Genomic DNA, 21,039 nt, shown 5'->3' on the forward strand with positions numbered 1-21,039 from the left:
AAGTCAATTGTTGTAACAAAATTTATGTTTGGATATATTTTTCAAAAGTCAATTCAGTACACTGAAAGTTCTTTGAATTGTAATAGTAAAATGTGCTTTTAAATATACAATTATCAAAAAGGACATTAATTTATGATGATTTGTAATTTTTATTATACAAATGTAATATATTTGAAATATTTAAAAAATGTGATAAAAATTTAAATAACATAAAAATTGATCCATAATATTAAAAATTTGATCTCTAGTTACTTTTACTTTTTTAATTTGTAATTTTACAAAATGTGATTAATATTTGTAATTTTTATTACACATTAATACTAAAAATTAACATGATAATTATTCAATTTATAATGCTAAAAACTAAATACCTAATTGTTATTATTGAAATGATAATTAAATTTTTAATGAATTAACTATTTTTAAATAAAAGAATAAGAGATTAAACTTAAGATAGTATGGTCAAATAACATCTTATTTTTTAAATTCACTTTTCAAAAGCTTCAAATAATTACATTTCGCAAATTCACTTTCAATCACTATTTAAATATACTTTCAGGATGTGTTTTCTTGTAAAATATTTTATTCAAACAATTTTCAATATTTTAAAAATAAAATTTTACTTTTTAAATATGAAATGAAAGAAAATCAAACGGGTCCAAAGCCTGGAGCCATTTTTGAGCCAACTCCAGCAGCTTGCCATTATTTTGATGTTTAAGATTTGTAGATTCTACATGGAAGGCCGTGTTTTTCATGACAGTACAGTTTTAAATGACTCCAAATGTCATCAAGTCACGTAATAAAGTAGTTAGTTGTCAAAATAGAGAGCTGAGTGTTTAGTTTCACTCTATTGGTTTTCGTACCGTGAGGTTTCTTTTCAATGGGTGACTCTAGTCATCATAAAATCCCATCGGATAGATCCATTATGGCCAAAGATCCTGATGAACACCAATCAAAAAAGAAGAAAGCTTCTTCAGAGGAAGAAAATGTTCCTCTTGTATCTGATATCATGAATGAAAAATGTCACTTCTGAGGAGAAGGATGAATATCTGAGAAACGATATTTATGAGAAGGGGAGCCCAGCTTCTGTTGAAATGGGTGGCAGAAAAATGCTGCCCTACAAGGAATCACTAATTAGATTCAATGGTGTGGCTAACGAAAGCATGTACATGGAACTAGATGAGGATGAAGCGTTTGTTAAAACTGAAGATATCGTCTGGAAGATACCTGAACCATAGAAGGAGGTCAAAAAACTCATGGTGATTTTCCCAGAAATTCCCATAACGCAAGAGGAGTATAATGAATGGTGCAAACACTGGAATAAAACACTAGTGATTAATGTCCTGGGCAGAAGATATTATTTATCACAAATCAAGGAGTGGGCTGAGAAAATTTGGAAAATGCCAAACCTTGAGATTATTGATTTGCCAAACAATTATTTCGTGATTAGATTTACTGAAAAAGAAGGCTAGACTGAACAATATAAAAAATTCTTTATGAAGGGCCATGGATAATACACCAACATTGTATTCTTGTGCAACGGTGGTTGCCATATTTCAACCTCTATGAAAATCCCTTAGGGAAAGTGGCAGTTTAGGTACATATACTGGACGTTCCTATCCATTGTTATAACAGACACCTCATTTCCAGACTAGGTGAGCACATTGGGAAGACTTTACAAGTTGATTTAAATACTCTAGCTGATTTTACTGGGGAAAAAATCAAAAGTCATTAATGCAGAATTTGTCTTTTACAAGAGATTTTAACATCAGTTAAAAAGCACCCGCTACTGAAAATAGAGACGGTGGTATTTTTATAATATTTGCTGTCAATATAGGACTTTCAACATCGGTTAAAAATTTAACCATTGTAGAAAAACTTTTAACACCGAGTCTAATTTAACTCGATGTCAAAAAAATTAAAAAAATAAAATAAAATAAAATTTTTAACTTTCAACAGCAAGTGACATGCCACCTGCTATTGAAAGTTAATAAATAAAATTTTTATTTTCAACAGCAGGTGTCACTCACTCACTATTGAAAGTAAATAAATAAAAAAATTAACATTTTTAATTTTGATAGTGGGTGCCACTCGCTCGCTATTGAAAATACTTTCAACAGTGGATGAGTGGCACTCGCTATTGAAAGTGAAAATTGGGTTTTATATATATATATATATATATATTTAAATCACTTTCAACAATGAGTGCCATATCATCCATTATTATATAAATAAATAAATAAATATATATATATATATATAAACCCACCCCCATCTTCTTCCTCCTCCCTCCTCTCCATCCCTTCATCTTCTTCCTCCCTCCTCCTCTCCCTCATCGGCCCCCTCCTCTCATTCGTCGCCCCCTCCCCCTCCATCACCCCCTCTCTTGTCTCAACCCCCCTCCCCCCGTCCCTCCGTCCTACCTACCCCCCTCCTCCTTTCCCCCTCGTCACTCGGCAGTTCTTTGCTCCTCCTCGGGTCAATATGTGATTGATCCAATAGAGCCTATAGTTTCGAGTCAGATAGCTTGGAGGATCGGTAGACAAATGATCACGCTAGTGGTTGTGATTTGTGTCAGAACATTTGAAAAGAGAAAAACTATATTTATATGTGATATGTAAATTGTTGATTGGCTTTTGTTTACTTATATGTGGTTATTTGTGTTAATGAACATTAATTGAGTTATTTTGATTGCTGAAATTTTGATCTCACTCATGATTATTTACATTTTTTAGGTTCTAACATTACTAGTGCCCAAAGGAAGGATTTAGACTGCGATTAGAGATTTCTCATAAAAGCCCATTATAAGAATTTGATGTAATGAATTTGTGTAGTAATGGTTACATACTTGTATATAACTTGTCATAGGAACAAAAATTATGCATAAGCTTGTGAATGTGAATGTGTGTGAGTAAATCTTGAGTTCTAGACAATTGAATGTACATATGTGTGTTTAAGAAGAACTTTAATGTTATGGACTAGAGATTGATTATAAATGCATGTGAATAGAATGAATATGTGAAGAAATGTGAAAATTTGGCCAAATGTATAAAATGAATGGCATGCTCAAAAATGTGTGAAAAGAACATTTTACAAGCCAAATGTGTGTGTAGGTGTAATATTGTAAATTACATTATTTAATCAGGTGTAGTTTGTCCATTTGGATGTGGTTAAGGCCCAAAAGTGGCTAATGACTAGTGGTTTCAAATGATGAGGCTTAAGTGGTGAATTTTGACTTCAATTGGTCAAGATGCACTTAGGTGTCTAATTTTTTAATGGAATGTCGGGTTTAAATGAAGCCAGTGTCATTGGTTAGATTTTGAAACAAGATTTGTGTAGGCATTTGAACCACCCCAATTGGACATCATATGCAAAAATGATGCACCTCCAAAGTTCACATCAAAATTATAGTTTTAATAGTAGAATCTGATATATGTATGCTGTGGCGCATGTGTCAACATGACACGATGCATGGCATAGAATGTGAGCTAGTAACTCTGTGCCACATGCTGTAGTATGGCATAAATCACGACACATGGCTCATATTTTGCCTAAATTTTATTACTTAAAATTATTTTTTTTAGGTATGCATGCACCTGATTAAATGCTTCCGCTATATACTATTTTATATATCTTGAACATTTTTAATAGTTTTCAAGTGTTTTATGTTGGGATCCTAACTCTTCAAAGAAAAACAATTTAAAAACTTTTGAAATTGCATGAAAGATTGAATGGTAATGTCAGTCGGGCATTACATACTGCATATGCAATGTTACGTCTTATGTGGGATAAGTATATTAATCTCCCAACTAATCATTGATATTGGAGAAAATTAATCTTTTAGTTCTTATAGTTTTAACTTAGTTATACTTTAGTCCCTAAACTTTGATTCATTATAACTCAGTCCCTAAAGTTTTGACTCAGTTGTAAATCAGTCTCTAAACTTTTCTTCTTACAATTTAGTCTCTAAAGTTTTGACCTCTTAAATATTAGTCCCTATATTTTAAAAAATAAGATTAAAAAGATTTTAAAATTTATTACTAGCAAAATGTTAAACCCTTTTAATCTTTATAAATATTAAAGGTCTAAAATATTTTTAATCTTTACAATTTTTTTTAAAATATGGACTAATATTTAAGAGTTTGAAACTTCAAAGACTAAATTGCAAGAAGCAAAGTTCAAAAATTGATTTATAATTAAGTTAAAACTTCAGGGAGGACTGAGTTATAATAAGTCAAAGTTGAGGGACTGAGTTACAACTAGGTTAAAACTACAAGGATCAAATGATTAATTTTCCCTTGATATTATTCCTTGTCCATTGGTACTAGGTCTGGTAGTATTTGAAGCTGGTGGTTTATCTATATAGGTGTCATAACTAGTTTGCAATCTAGCATGCCTGTATCAGCCAGCAGATCTAATACATATTTTCGCTGAGACAAAAATATTCCTTGCTTTGATCGTACTACTTTGATTCCAAGAAAGTACTTCAATTGACCCATATCCTTCATTTCAAACTGTGTGGTTAAGTGCCTCTTGAGAGCTTTGATTTCTTGTACATCATCCCTAGTAAGAATCATATCATCAACATAGACCAATAAGATAGCCATTTTATTGCTATTGTGTTTGATGAATAAGGTATGGTCTATGTTGCTTTGCTTGTACTCAAAATTCTTCATAGCTGTTGTGAGTCTTCCAAACCATGCTTATGGAGATTGTTTCAAAGCATATAAAGCTTTCCTAAGTTTACATACCTTTTGTTTACTAGGAAATGTGTGTTGAACACTTGGAAGGAGCTCCATATGGACCTCTTCTTCTAAGTTCCCATTGAGGAACTCATTCTTAACTTCCAATTGTTACAAATCCCATCCTCTATTGGCTATCAAGGACAATAATATTTTGATTGTGTTTATCTTTGCCACAGAAACAAATGTTGCCTTAAAGTACACACCATATTTTTATGTGTATCTTTTTGCGACAAGTCTTGCTTCATATTGTTTAAGGCTACTATTAGGATTAAGCTTGAGTGTAAACACCCACTTGCATCCTACCAGACATTTCCCTTTAGGAAGTGTAACAATCTCCCATGTAGCATTCTTTTGAAGTGCTGAGAGTTCTTCATTCATTACCTTTTTCTATTCAAGATCTTTAATAGCTTCATGCATATTTTTAGGAATTCAAATCCTAGCAACTTCTTTTATGTCCAGCTTATATGCTTCCTAAATTCTTAGTGCTTGTATAGTTGCTTATTGGGTACCTTGCATGAGCTGCAAGTTTAGGTTCACACTGCTTCTTTGGGATCCTTTTATAGTTCTCTAGGATACACGTGATGCAGGTGTAGGGGTTGTTTATATAGTTAATAGTGGTTCATGCTATTGTAGGATTATTCAAGTTCAAGAGATTATGATTTATCATTACCTTATCATGTTGGTTTATGGTTATCTCAATATCTCAAATGGAAGACTCTAATTCTTATGGAACTAGCGGAGACGAGATGGGGTCATTTGACTCTTCTTCACTTCCATCATAATTTGCATTATTCTCATATAGTTGTGATGATTCATGGGCATTCTTGTCATTGCTACTATTAATAAAGATATCTTGGAGTGTCTTAAGTTTTTCAAACTCTTTAGTAACTTCTCTTTCCATCTCTTCAAGTACTACTATCTCCCCCTGAAGAGAAGGGTCAAGGAAGTAGGGTTTGGATTCATCAAAGGAGACATCAAGCAATACATGCAAGGCCTTAGAGATGGGGTCATAGTATCAGTACCCTTTTTGAACATCTGAGTAACCCATAACAATGAACTTTTTCACATAGAGATAAAGCTTACTTCAAAGAGAATTAGGGATATGAACATGCATAGTGTAACCAAAGACATGTGGGTCAAGGTAGGGAACATGTGCAAGTGGAAGAAGTTGTTGCATCACATGTTGGGGAGTCTAAAATTGTATTACAATAGAAGGGGTACAATTCAATAAGTATACAATACTTTTAACAATTTCACCCTAGAATTACTAGTACAAAATATGAAATTTAAGGGGTACTTTCTAAATCAGTTGGAAGGCAAAGGTGTAAAAAGTTAAGGCGATGGCATTTTTGTAATAATAGCAACACATTATAGTTTTTACATTGGGTGAAAAGGAAACCACTATAAAAAACACTTTCTACAGTGGGTGACTATGCACTTGCTGTAGAAAATCACCTTTCTACAGATCGTGACACTTACCCACTGTAAAAAGCTTGACTTTCTATAGTAGGTGAAAACTACTAGCTATAAAAAACACTTTCTACAGCGAATGACAACCATCTACTATAGAAAGCTCAATTTTTTATAACGAGTGAGCTTTACCCGCTGTAGAAAACTACTTTCTACAGTGGGTGGATAGTCACCTGCTATAGAAAGTAATTTAAATTTTTTCCCCATACCACACGTCTCCTTGCCCTCATTTTCTCTTCTTTGTGCCTTTAGAACTCTCTTTCTTCCTCGATCTCCCTTGACCAACACCTCCCTCCCCCTCCTCTTCCCGAGCTCGAGCTACCTCCCCGTGCCTCGCCTCCTCAGAAACAACCCCCACCCCTCGCCCCTTGTCCCTCCTCTTCCCCTTCCTCGCCCCCTCGCCCCTGCGCCCTCCCCCATCTCACACCTCTATCCCTAGCCCCTTCCCCCATCCCTCATCCCCTAGGCCCCCTCCCCCTACCCCGCACCCCCTCCTCCTTCCCCTCCACCTCCCCCCTTAGCCGCCATTCTCTTCACATTCCCCTCCCCCTGCCTCTACTGCTTCTTCCTCCTCCTCCTGCTGTTTTCTACTCCTCTTGTTACTGTTGACGCTTTTGATTGATTAGGTATGGCTCTTAATTTTTGTAAAGATAATTTTTTATTTGATTGTCATTTTTTTGTTAATTTTTTTAATTTATTAGGCTGATATGTGTGTATGTATATATATATATAATAATAATGATATTGATTATTGTTGGAAGTGCTGTTAGTGGCTTCATAAAGCCTTAAGTTGTTGCATGTGATTATTAATTTGATTTAGAATTATCAATTTTCTCTATTAAAATTTTTTGAAAGTCTTGGGAAGTCTAATTTCTAGGGGAGAATCCTTATAGCATCAACATTGTATAGATAATCTGTGCATGATTCAACTACTTCTTGACTCTGTACCGTTCAGCAATACAACCCTTGGGTTGATATCTATTTTCACATAGCCTTTTAAATTTTTTATGTAATGCTTAATCAAGTACATTCATCTTAAATAAGTCGGGTTGCACATTTGAACTTCTTTGACCAAGTGAACAATCAAATGAACCATGATATCAAAGAATGAAGGAGGGAAATACATTTCAAGTTCACATAGGGTCAAAACAACTAGCCTTTACAAGGCTAGCAAATTTATTAGGTTAACCACTTTATTACAGATCATCTTGCAGAAGCAAGCATGGATTAATGATAGTGCATCACACTTTCTTGGGCAAAATTGATCGAATACCAATCGGTAAGAAATTTTATATAAGCACATGACAATTATGAGATTTAAGGCCTTGTAACTTTAAATCTTTTATTGATACATTATTCTTTACATTTGAAAAGTATCCCTATGGCACTTTAACACTATGAAAAAACTCAAAAAAGATTTTTTTTCTCTTTCAAGGAAAGATTTTTTCTCTCTTTTTTCAATAGAGTGTAAGCCACTAGTGGTAGATAAGTATGATTTTCTTTCTCCATTGGAGCCAACTCTTCTCTTATTCTCATGAAAACTAAACCAACTTTGACTTAATACTATCCTTACTTTTTTCTAACAACTGGAGCAACGTTCCAATAACATTGTCACATACATTTTTTTTTTTTGATATGTATCATATCAAAAAAAAAGTTTGACATGTTAAGACTTCTAATATAGTAGATAAAAAATTGACTTTTTCTTCCAACCACTTGTCACAACATTTTTCACAAAAGGTTTGCCAAAATATAGTTGTCAAGGTCTTTCACCTTTTCAAACACATTTATGCCTATCAAAGGCCTAGGCAGTTTTCTTTTTTTTGAAGTCACCATTGAAAGCTTTTCTCCACTTCCTCTAATAATGTGTCCAAGGTAAGAATATGTGATGTCCCATGTAAACATTTTTTTACAATGATCCTGTAATATCTCCCTTACTAAACACAATTAATCATACACAATAAGGTAATCATAAGTTAAGTCCCTTTTTTATTACCATGTTTGTAATTTTGTAAAAATGAGATCCCAAGCTTTTCATAATTTAAATTCATTCAAATTCCTTGATAAACTCATAATCAGAGTAAAATATAGTTTCAAAAGCATGAGATACCACAGAGAAGTGAAAAGATTCAAAAATAATTGAAAAACAAAGTAATGCGCCGTAGCATGTGCACATGCACCGTAGCAACTCCTTTTATGTGACACGTGCAGCAGCGTGTTGCACATTATAGATAGTAAATCTGTTGTCATTTGACAGCATCTTGGGGCAACTTTTGATATGCCCTGATCCTCTATTTGATGTTTGAATGAAGTGATTTAGGTGTTTACAGAAAGCTTTTTTCATAAACTAGCGTGGGTTTTACTTCCAAATTATTTCATATAAGGAAGTTAAATACCCAAATATATTTTCACAACTTTTCTCGCTTTTCACAATTCAAGGGTGTCTAAAACCTATACATGTGCCAAAAGCCATTCGTAACACCCAGACCATATTCAATGGACTTAGAACTACCTATACAACACACTACACGCACATAATCCCAATCAAATCTAATTTTCACTCCTCAACCCTTTTAATATCAAAAACAAAGAGGAAGATTTTAGCATTACATTTGACCACAAATGACTAAAGTCATGATTGAATTAACATCCCTAAGCTTGCAATAATATCTTGGCCCTAACAACATTTACAAATCTCAATAACAACATTTCAAGGCACAAATTACATTTCAAAAGTATAAACAACAACAACATAGTGCAAATGTATATAAATGCAACCTAATTGACAATATATCAACTATTACACAAAAATAATTGAAGTTAAGAGCCTATACAATAGGAAATCCTTAATTTCCTAAGCCTCAAGAGCCTTTTCCCTTTCTACATTGAAGTTAGAGCCTATAATATAATGAAATAGAGGGGTGAGTCTAGTTACTCAGTAACCAAGGTATATCAACCCTATGCAGTTGTATAGCAATTGATTTAAACACATTCAAAGAGGCTAATCACCCAAAACATACTATTACATGTAACACACAATTTGTCATTTCTCAAATTAATTCATTTACATATTCTGCATCCCAATTCACAAAATACATAACCACAAGACACAAGACATATGAAAATGACCTAATTTATTTGTTCCATAAGCATTGCTACATTAAAAACAATCATGTGATCATAGCATATTCACTATCACAACGTGCCATAAACTTAACAACCATGTGACACATTAGACAACACACATATACATGATCAAACCATCCTTATATGCTCTTTATTTCCTTCAATTGAAACCATGGACTATACCCAAACTCACCAATTATGAGGTGTGACCTAGCTAAAGGTCACAGCACTCACTCTCAGACCATAACTTCCCCTACTCTTAAATTTTTGGGGAATACTAAGCTAGCCTCCTCAATGAATAGGTGGAGATAGCTAGCTTTTAGTCTCTCGACAAACTATGAGACAGTCTCTTGACAAATTGTGGGACAAGGCTATGCCTTCATGTACTGGAAGGTGGTCATAAATACCATATGGATTTTATCTACTTCTCTCCATAAGAAAACTCCTACCAATTGATCATGCAATGTATGATGCTCACTCATTTCATAATTTCATAAATTCAATATCAACACATTGAGCTTACAATAATATGCTACCCAAGTGAGCATCAATATTATTTTCTCAACATTATCCACTTCCATTCTCAGTTTTGTACCCAATTTAAATTCTCATTTAGCCTCATATGTCATATTCACATACTAATACAACCACATCATCATCATATCACATATCAAACATTATAAATTTCTCATTTCAATGCACATTCATAATTAAAAATTCATTTTGCATTCAACTTGACATTTATGTAAGATCAAATTAATATGCTAACACATGGTTTATAGCATACTTTCATATTCACAAATTCAATCATACATGCAAATAAACCCATTTTCAATTAACAAATAACTTTCCAAAGTAAGGTTCTTCCAATTATCTCAAACCTTTAAGAGGTTAAAGGTTTACCCCTCAATATACAACTTCCAAAGCTTTACTCAAGATTGAATGATGCCAAATAGGTTAATCTACAATCTAACCACAAGGATTTTCATTAATACCCTTATTCAAATAATTTCTATCCATTTAACTCAACAATCTTCTTTTTTCAAAATCACAAATCCACTCCTAATAATACCCATTAGGTCTACCAAGTTCTTTTAGTTCACATTATCATTAATGAGTCATCAAACCTCCATTAATAGTATTTCAACTCATCCAACTACCTTTATTAATGCTGTTTTTGAATATTTATGGCATTCACTAACCAACAACTTTTAAAACCATTAATACTAGGTTTAAATACTATAAACAACTTCCATTAACTCTATTTAAATTAATGGGTTCGACTCATTGCTCATATGGACTGAGAATCACCATTTTCATTCAAACCCTAACTTAAATCCTTATGAAAATGGAAGAGAAAAGGAGTTTACAACACTTACCTTAGCTGCTCTCCAGCTCCAAAATGCTCCCAAACCTCCAAACATTAATCAATACCATGGCATATTAAATGATCTTGCGACTCAATCGAAGTAATTCACTTTTCTTATTAACAAGCTAAGCAAGGACACAACATTTTGTTTGAATCTTTTGCATGCTAAGAAGTGGATAGATCAATTAGAGATTATCTTTTTTGTAATGTCATGCATACCCAAGCAATAGGTCCTCCTAGCCATTTTTATGGTAGAAGATGTGGCAAAACATAGATTTCATATATGTAAATTGAAGGTACGTAATTCTACCAAGGATGTAAAAATTTACTAATTTAAGCAATAGGCTCTTTCTTAGGTTACCAAAATTTATTTGCATGGGAAAAGCTGTAAAAATGGTTACACAGGTTGATGATGAATTATTCACTTCTTTCTTCACATTGTTGATGAAGCTTTCGAATTCTTTTTGGAATAAGTTTCCATTAACTTTTGTTATCTTTAATTAGCGTTGTAAACACCCTACCAAATTGACAAAGATTCCCTAATATTTTATTGTATGTATGGTTTTGTCTCAAGTTATCTTGCCCTTGATTTCAATGTTTTTGTTTTGACATGTTCAATTTTCTCGCTATCTAGCAAAGTTTCGCGACAGTTCTATAGCAACAGCTTCCTCAAAAGTTTGGAGTTCCTTATGATATTTTGACTAGAGCTGTTAGTTAGGGTCGAGCCCATCAGGCTAGTCCTTTTAAGATCAAAAAAAGCCAAGGCAGAGCACTATTTTAGAATGTAAAATGATAGCCTCTAAAATAAAAGGGATGGCCCTTTTAAGATCTTTTATAATTTTTTTTAAAATTTTAATATTAAAAAATTAAATATTACACTAATTCTTAAACCCTAACCTCATTTCATGAGGATGAAGAAGAAATATCTTTTTCAGTGATGAGGCTTTACAAGAGAAAGAATGAAATCATATTGATGTTGATGATAATGAAAATTATTAAAATTTAGCTAACGATGCTTGCAAAGTCTGATTCTTATCGGTGTTGATTTTATGATGTTGTTGTTTTTTATTACACTTAAATTTGTTATTGTGTATATGCAATAACTTTTTTGAGATTTTAAATATTTTTTAGAATTTTAAATTCAAAAAAGAAAAAAATATATAGGATCGAGCTGACCAAAACGGAGTCCTGATATATAATTAAACTTAATAGGGCCAACTTATTTAGACTCTTGACCCTTTAACGATCGACCCTAATTGACAATTCTAATTCTAACCTATAAAGGCAGGACCCTTTTCCATGAGTAAGTGCATTGGCTTATGGAAAAATGGAGACATTTGTGAGGCGTTTTTGACGCTATTTGGCCATAAAACTCAATTTTCTAAAGGTTTTAGGGGCTATTATACAATAATGGTTGAATATTTTTGTTTAAGGCAGTTGACGTAGTATTGTTAATTTGAACGGGCTTGAAATACGATATCAGTGGTGCTTTCCATGTTAGCCATTGTGGCACCAAAATTGCCACGCGTTAATACAGTAATAATGGTCGAAAGGGAGAGAGTTGGCCGATTAAGGTGTTTCGAATATCAAAAGTGATAAAATAATGCCACGTAACCATTGTTTCAATGTAATGTAGTGTGAAAATGGTAATTTTCTTAATGGTAAGTTTCGTTGTTGTGAAATTTCCTGCCCATCAATTTATTTTCCATAGGTTCAAAAATCAATTATTAACTTCCACTCCCTCCGTTCAAAAATGTAAGACATTTTAATCGAATCCTACTCTTAATAAAATAATTACTTACTTTCAAACTAACCATATCATTCTATATTTACTCCTATTAAACACCCTATAATAAGTATAAAGTCACTATCAATAGAGGTATTTTAAAAAAAAAAAGACAATGATTACATCTCAAAAAACTAAAAATGCCTTTTATTTTAACATCCAACTCCTCAAAAAATACCTTATATTTTTGAATGGAGAGAATATTTTTTATCTAGAACTAGCTATATTTGGATATGGGATCTTGTGTTTTAGGCCCTCTATAAGAATACTTTTCATTTGCCCTGAAATTTTACAGAATTTGTTATTGTTTGTGTTTTGTATTGATTAAAGAACTGTTTGTTTTATTTTTAGTACTTTTAATGGGCCATTAAAGGTGCTAAAAAAGATACTTCCAGTAAATCTAGTCAGAATATTTATTTTACTATATTCTTTTGTCATTGGAAGACTATAATCAAACAAATGTTATGGTGCATATGGATTGTTAAATATGACTGAGTCCCTATAATCAATGTTACTAGAGGGGATGCATTCCTAAATGTTATGGTGCATATTGTCGGATGTCATTTTCTCTCCCTAAAAAACTAACTCGTTGGGGTGTGTAATGCATTCATTTATATAGCAAGCGCCCTCCTTAAGTCCCTTCATAGTAGGACATAATAATTTTCTCGCCTAATCTGTGATACCCCCATCATAGGTGACCCACCGACTGGGCAAATTTGGGTTTGATTTTGATATCACTTTATTATGAGGCCATTTTCTCTCCCAAAAAGCTAGCTCGTACCTACTTATACAGTCATGACCCTTCCCAAGTTCCTTCAATGTGGGACAAGACAATATGCATGCTTTGGATCCCTTACTTATTTTGGTTTGAACAACATGAATTTTAGTTTGATTTTTATAATAATTTTAACCAATTGCTTTGGTAAAAATAAATGGTCACTTGTCACTCAATTTTGTGACTGGCTGCAGGGGATTAGTTCTGGTTCATTATTGGGATAATGTCTAAGAAACTATTGAGTAAAACTTGAATGGCTTTAATATTGCTGAATATTACAATTCATACATTGATTTCAAATGGAATCCTCATCCAAAAACAGCAATGAAATAAAAAACAAATAAAAATATAGAAAGCTCATGTACAGTACCAGACACTTCATACCACCAAGAATACAAGAAAGGCGAATGAAGTTACTGATCAAAACTACGTTATTTTAGTGATAGATTTGTAATCTAGCCATGTCAAAATATAATATTTTTAGAATTAAATTCTCATCTAGTAAGACATTACTTGCCTTTTAAGTTTTTGTATATAATTTTTAATTTAAAATTCACATGAAGATAAAGAACTCCTCTAACTACTCCTTCACGTTTGACGTAGCGCTTTCTGCAATCTAGAAGTTTATGTTTTGATGGACCTACAACATTAGAGGGGAGGGTTATATTTGTAGCGTAATTTTCTTTATTAATAATTGAAAATAGTACATTAGACTTTTCGTCATTAAAAAAATAATTTTAACTTTTAATCATAAAAAAGACACAAAAATATGTGGATGGAAAATTAAAGTCAAGTCCTACACAGTATAAATAAGTATTTTATAAAAAGATTAACAATGAAAAAGTTTTTTAAATTACAAAATAAATATTAAGACACAAAGTATTATTTCTTTCCAACGAAATAAAAATTAATACTGAGTAGGATGAAATTTTGAGAGCGCTTGAATGGGGAGAGCGTGAGAGTGGGAGAGGAAGGAAGAAAAGGCCAAGGAAGGAGTAGGAGGGAGATTCAGAAGAAAAGAGCGATGAAAGTGCGAGATACAGCAAGGAAGGAAGGTGGAAGAGACGCAGATGAAAGTTGGGAGGAAAAGGGGAAATGAGAGATTGAGGAGAAGCATTCATCTATTAGAACACTGAAACAGGTAACAATTCTTATTCTCACCTAATGTGCGACGTTTGATTTTGAGACTTTCAAAAGCTCATTAATTTTTTGCTTGTCTGAATCGTGCCTGCTAAAAAATGTTGTATGTTGATTAGTATTGTTGCTGGCTACAGGCCTTTCAACTGGATAATTCATGGTAGAGAAGTGAAAAAATTCATAATGGCTAATGTTTCTTTTAAAAAATTTCTACCAAGTCCCGCGTATTTCACTAGGCGCTCCTAGGGGGTATACTTGTCTATATTGTATTTTTCTGGTCAAAAGGGTTCAGCAAGAACATTGGCTTGTTCTCAGATGATCTTTAGCTCCATTTACATCACCATTGTTGATTTGTTTGCTGATGTCACTCTCTTGAATAGTGCCTCCTTTGTTTTCGGTTCTGAAATATGGGTTCTATATCATCATATATGTTGGCCAGCTTATAAAAACAAAGTTTCTTGTATTCACACTTGCTGTTAATAAGCTTTAGGGTCAAGAAATTTGAATTCCTTGGGATGAGCTATAGGTTGATGATATAATTGTCCGCTCTTGACACTTAAACTCAAATGTGAGACTTGTGCCATGTCATCTTAGCATCTACTTGGGCTATATAGTTCTTGTTTTTCAATGTGTAGCTAGTTCTAACGGTGCTGCTAGAACTGGTAAAACCATAAAACTTTGTAATTGGGAAAGAGTTGGTGTTGCATTTTGATGGGAAACTGGTAGTCCTTTGCTTTAGTGACTACACCTTTGCTGCAGTGAAGACCTTGAACATCCGAATCCCAAAAAATTTCTCCAATTAGAGCCTTAATGATTTACTGAACCTTTATTTCTCATGATAATAATGTATGGTGTTGCAAAATTTGTCCAAAATATTTTGTTAGTTTTCAAAATGGTGGGAGGATCTCAATGGCAATTTAAGTTCTAATTCTTACCCAAGAAAGGTAAACAAGGCTTTTTCAGAAACTGATGCATTGAAGGTGTTAAATAATGGAATTATAGGTTGAAGTTCAGAAGGTTATCAGGAGGCATAGAGAGATCTTAGCGCACAAAATTTGGTAGAATACAAGAGAAGGTTCCCAAATGACCTTGCACGTTAAGGTGACGTTAAATAGTGGAATTATAGGATGAAGTTTGAAAGGCTATCATGTGGCATAGAGAGATCTTAGCACACAAAATTTGGTGACAATACAAGTAGGAAAAGGTTCCCAAATGACCTTGCAAAGTTAAAGTCAGAACCTGAAGATTAGAAAACTTCATTATTGCTGTCTATTTTTTCAATTCACAGTATTTTACTAGAATTTTTTGATTTCTATGATGTTATCTAAGCATGGAATTTTTATGATATAAAGTGGACTTCTGTTGCTTTAAAATAAGCCACATTTGTTTAATTTAGAGCAATATAACTCAAGTTATGAATTTTTAATTTTCTGCAGAAAAAAATAAAATTCCTGCAGCAAAAACAGTTCAATAAATGAACTTTGATGAATTTTCTGTTCGAGTGCAGATGTGCTTCAACTTCAAAATTTTTATCTGTTGTTAGTAACTATGTATGATGGGTCCAGTAAAACTTTGAATTCTGCAAGTCTTTTGGTAAGATAATTGTAGGCATTTTTATGATATGTTCAGAACTGTTGATATTTTATCTAGGTAACTGTATGGTTAGTATAATTAGGTTATTTATCAGTATGCATGGTCCAAATTTATTTTATAGAGAGCAAGAAGGATTGTTGAATCTGCGTTAAGGCTCATGAAATGCCTTGGATATGTTCAAAGTTGTGTTTTAGGCACCCTGTAAGAATACTTTTAATTTGCCTTAAATTTTACTGAATTTGTTATAGTTTGTGTTTTCTATTGATTACAAAATTGTTTGTTTTATTTTTAATGTTTTATTTTTAATACTTTTAATGGGCCATTAGAGGTGGTAAAAAGATTCTGCTAGTAAATCTAGTCAAAATATTTATTTTACTAGGTTTTTTGTCATTGGAAGTCTATATTCAAATAAATGTTATGGTGCATATGTATTGCCAAATGTGACTGAGTCCCTGTTGTCATTGTTACTGGAGGGGATGCATTCCCAAATGTTATGGCGCACATGCTTTGAATCCCTTACTTATTTTGGTTTGAAAAACATGAATTTTAGTTTGGTTTTTATAATAATTTTAAGCAATTGCTTTCTTAAAAAAAGTGGCCAGTCACCCAATTGTGTGACTGGCTGCAGGGGACTAGTTCTAGTTCATTATTGGGATAATGTCTGGGAAACTATTGAGTAAAACTTGAATGGTTTTAAGATTGCTAAATATTACAATTCATACATTGATTTCAAATGGAATCCTTATCCAAAAACGGCAATGAAATAAAAAACAAACAAAAATAGAGAAAGCTCATTTACAGTACCAGATACTTCATGCCATCAAGAATACAACAAAGGCGAATGAAATTACTCATCAAAACTGTGTTATTTTAGTGATAGATTTCTAATCTAGCTATCTGCCTTGTATGTCACTAATACTAACTTCATTGTTGGAAAATAATCTTTGATTTTCTTCTGGGGTCATTTGATTCAATATACTCTGCCATTGGATGAATGCAGGTTGCCTTGGAGGGGGAAGATTGACAATCTCACTATTAAGCATGGAAACTACAGTTGTCATACTTGGCCTCTCCATTGCAAGGTCTTGTACACATAGAAGTCCTATGTGTATGCACCTCAATATATCCTTCTCCAGGTTTTGATTAGACATTTCTGGATCTATTAGCTGCACAATGCTTTCTTCATTCCATAATTTCCATGCCTAAAACACAACAAAAGAAGCATATATAATATTAGCTTTGGAAGCCTGAGAGCTTGGAGTTAAATCTACAATTAATAATAGATATTTGTAGTCAAGTATCTAGGAAGCTAATGAATAGTAGAGACATACAAATCCTAAAAGGCTTAGAGAGTGCTCGTTGTTATAAAAGCTTGAGTTTCTTCTTCCACTAATAATCTCTAATAATAAAACTCCAAAACTAAACACATCTGATTTCTCTAAAAATAATCCTTCCATTGCATATTCTGGAGACATACAGCCACTATATTGTTGAGTAAAACAATCAATTGTTAGAGTTCTCACTACTCAATATGCTGCTATAATATTAGATAGGGAAGGAAAACTTACTAGGTTCCAACAACTCTTCTTGTGTTAGCATGATCTTCACTTTCTTTGAAAATTCTAGCCATACCAAAATCTGATATTTTTGGAATCAAGTTCTCATCTAGCAGGATATTACTTGCCTTTTGGTCTCTATGTATAATTTTTAGTCTAGAATCCCTATGAAGATAAAGTACTCCTCTAGCTGCTCCTTCGATTATGACAAAGCGCTTCCCCCAATCCAGAAGTTTATGTTTCAGTGGATCTACAACAATAGAGGGGAGGGTTATATTATTTTTGTACATACCATTAAGAACTCTCGAACTTAAATATCTTATAGAAAGACTCCTACGAGCAAATGTTTTTTTTTTTTTCCCTTAATTATATATGTGACTAGAAAGAGTTAGTGCATAAGGGACCAAAAAACCAACCAAAAATAAATGCATCCAAACTTTTATTTGGCATATATTCATAGACCAACATCTTTTCTCATCCTTCAATACAGCAACCTAAAGTTTTACAAGATTACGATGTTGAAGCCTGGAAATGACAACCATCTCATTCATAAATTCCTCTTGTCCTTGTCCAGATGCTCTTGATAGTCTCTTGACTGCTATATCTTGACCATCTTGTAGTGTTCCCTTGATGAAATATCCATGAAACAGTTGTTATACACAATGAATTTGAATTAAATTGATTAATAATTCATGAAATTATATACCTTATAGACTGGACCAAAACCACCTTGCCCAAGTTTATTGTTAAATTGAAAGTTGTTCGTAGCCATTGCAACCTTTTCAAAATCATAGACTAATATCTCCTGGAATTTAACTTGTGACAATTTTCCAACAATGCTGCCACTTGTTTTCTCTACATTTGCACAAGAAATAGATGGAAATACTTCATTAGAAAAATGTGGGAACATAACTAGCTGATGAATTCTACTTATATGAAAATGCCTTCAATATTTAAATTGTTAATGCCTTTGCCATTTTAAAGCTAACAGAGTTGGTAGCATATGAAATTATTAAGATGATATAAAAAGGAATAGTACCTGAATGTTTTGGCTTCCTTTTCCATAAGAAATATGCACAAGTGACACCAATAATGATAGTTCCTACTGTGGCAATAATGATAATAATGAAGGTCCTATGTCTCCTCTTATCTGTCATGACAGAAAAGAAATTCATGCCCAAAAATGAAAATAAATTTAAAGAACTAAATTCCAAGTATTATAAGAAAATGTAGATACCAGGGTCTGAATAGGCTGCACGAATATATAGATCAATTCCTCCATTTGTGAACTGTTGTATGTCAATTAGATTTTCTTTCCAAGTCATACAGCCAAGAACTGAATCAAATGAATATGCTTTACAAGTGCAGTTCTCCAAGCACTGGTTTCTGCATTTGTCTTCTGAATTAGACGATTGTTCTCCAATATCTGGTGCTTTAACATTTTGCAGATGGAAAAACGCATCTTCCTTTCCATTGGAACTCCCGTTCTTCACTTTCTCACATTGCAGAGTTGATTTCCTAACACAACCACCTGTCCAATTTTGTCTTTCCCATTCCTCCCTATTTCTTGGTTCAAACCCATTCAAACAACTGCAGATCGGTGCACTCTTTGAATTGCAAATTCCAAATTCCCCACATATACCATAGACATCACAATCTGAATTTTGAACAAGATTGGTTTCTTTCCATTGCCTCTTAGTATCATCCCATTGTCTATATAATAACTTGCCTTTTGAACACAAAACAACCATCCCTTTGGTGTCAGACATATTTGATAAACTAACAACCATATCGGCAGCATTATTATACTCAGAACTCATCTTGAGGACTGTTGTAAGGCTTTGGCTATTCCATGGGCCACTACGCCAATAGGGGCTAGTTGCATTCCATATAAACAATTCTGCAAAAGGTACTAGTTCTATGCTCATAGAGAAATTGTCAGGGGATGGATTAGACTGATTTTTCCATGCTGTTAATTTCTGTTTCTCCCTTGTTCTTTTGTTGCTGGTAATTTCCATGCTTGGCAACAATGAATCTGAAGGATGCTCAAAACTTTGCTATATGGTATTCGTCAATTTATCAATTAGGACAAGGTTTCCAGAATCTAAAATCTGACAAGTAGTAGTAGATGAAATATTTGGCACATTTGATGACCAAATGGTTAGGTTTTGCCCATCTAACACCACAAGGTTGCCACCTTCAGATATCATTACAATGCCTGAAGAATCCCTCAACGGTTGATTTCTGTTAGCCACCCATGCAATAGTGGAATTGGACATGTACCAAATTCCCACATAGCGATTTGTAGAATTTTCAGGACTAAAGAACCCTAGTGTGAACAAACCCCCTTTGGAGCTTATTGAATCAGGATCCTTGATATAGTGAGATGATGTGATGGTTTCTGTGCATGATGAGGAGCCAGATGTCTCCAAATTTGTGTAGGGGGATTCACAAAAAGTGATATTATAATCTGCACCTTGACATGTGAATGTGCTTAGCTGATCATCTTGCGGATAGCTATAGGCGCGTTGGCAAACGCTCTTGAATAGTTGTGCATAAGAGGATGGCTTAGAAGCATTGTTGACACAGGCTTGCGATGAGCCATCTGCAGTACAAGGGCCCTCGCAGGCCACCACTTTTCCATCTGTACTCATTACCCTGAGCTCTGAAGGGCATAGGCTGATCATATCTGCCAAACAATATGTGCTCCTACAGGATCCACAACCACCGAGAGGAACAACCGCTACAGGCACATTGAATCCATCTACCAAACTCACATCATAAAAATCAAGGCCTTGGGTTTGGCCTGCAGAAAATTCTATCAATGTCGCAGGCGGTGTGCCTCCTCTGCCCTGGCATTCAAGCTTCCCGGAGCCACAGTCACCAGTGACACAAGATAAGTTTCCAGTGGAGCCCTCTGTGCATTGAGTTCGACCCCAGAAGCGGCCAGTCCAAGAAGTAGGCATAGAGATGATCCTAGATTCACCTGGTTTAAGAACAAAACCGGTGGTTGAAAGTGAATTACTGCCAACACCTGAACTAATGCCTGGCCATACTGTGTAGTTGCATTTGTTAACCATTGTGAACTCTGTTGAAGTTACTCCTGCAAACAGAACACAACAGACATCAGACTGGGTAGTATTAACATTGCTAAATGAAATACAAAATTAATCTTTTTTCAACCTATGACTTGTAATTACCTAATAGGGATTGGAGAAGAGCTATTAAAAGCAAAAACAATTGTGTAAGCTGATCCATGTGTATGTTCATAAAATCTGTATGTTCATAGCAGAGAACAGGGTTATGAAGCTGCAGATGCAAGACTCAGATGCTGAATGAAGGATACTCTGCATCGAGATTTTTCTTTAATGGGTCCCATCTCTCTCGAGAGTGTGTCTAAGTCAATGGAAATGCCTACTTATAGGAAGGTGCCAATTTTGACCACTTTCCATCGCCTTTTCACAGCTGGGTTTCCTACCACT

General features: G+C 33.8%; 1 pseudogene; it reads right to left on the reverse strand.

Moving 5' to 3' along the window:
• Positions 1-16,700: 16,700 nt before the first annotated feature.
• LOC129285915 (G-type lectin S-receptor-like serine/threonine-protein kinase SD1-13) lies at positions 16,701-20,929 on the reverse strand (annotated as a pseudogene).
• Between the last annotated feature and the right edge of the window lie 110 nt (positions 20,930-21,039).

The sequence above is a fragment of the Prosopis cineraria genome, unplaced genomic scaffold (genome assembly GCF_029017545.1).
Source record: "Prosopis cineraria cultivar Desert tree isolate PC_DT_omini unplaced genomic scaffold, ASM2901754v1 PC11, whole genome shotgun sequence".
Classification (NCBI taxonomy): domain Eukaryota; kingdom Viridiplantae; phylum Streptophyta; class Magnoliopsida; order Fabales; family Fabaceae; genus Prosopis; species Prosopis cineraria.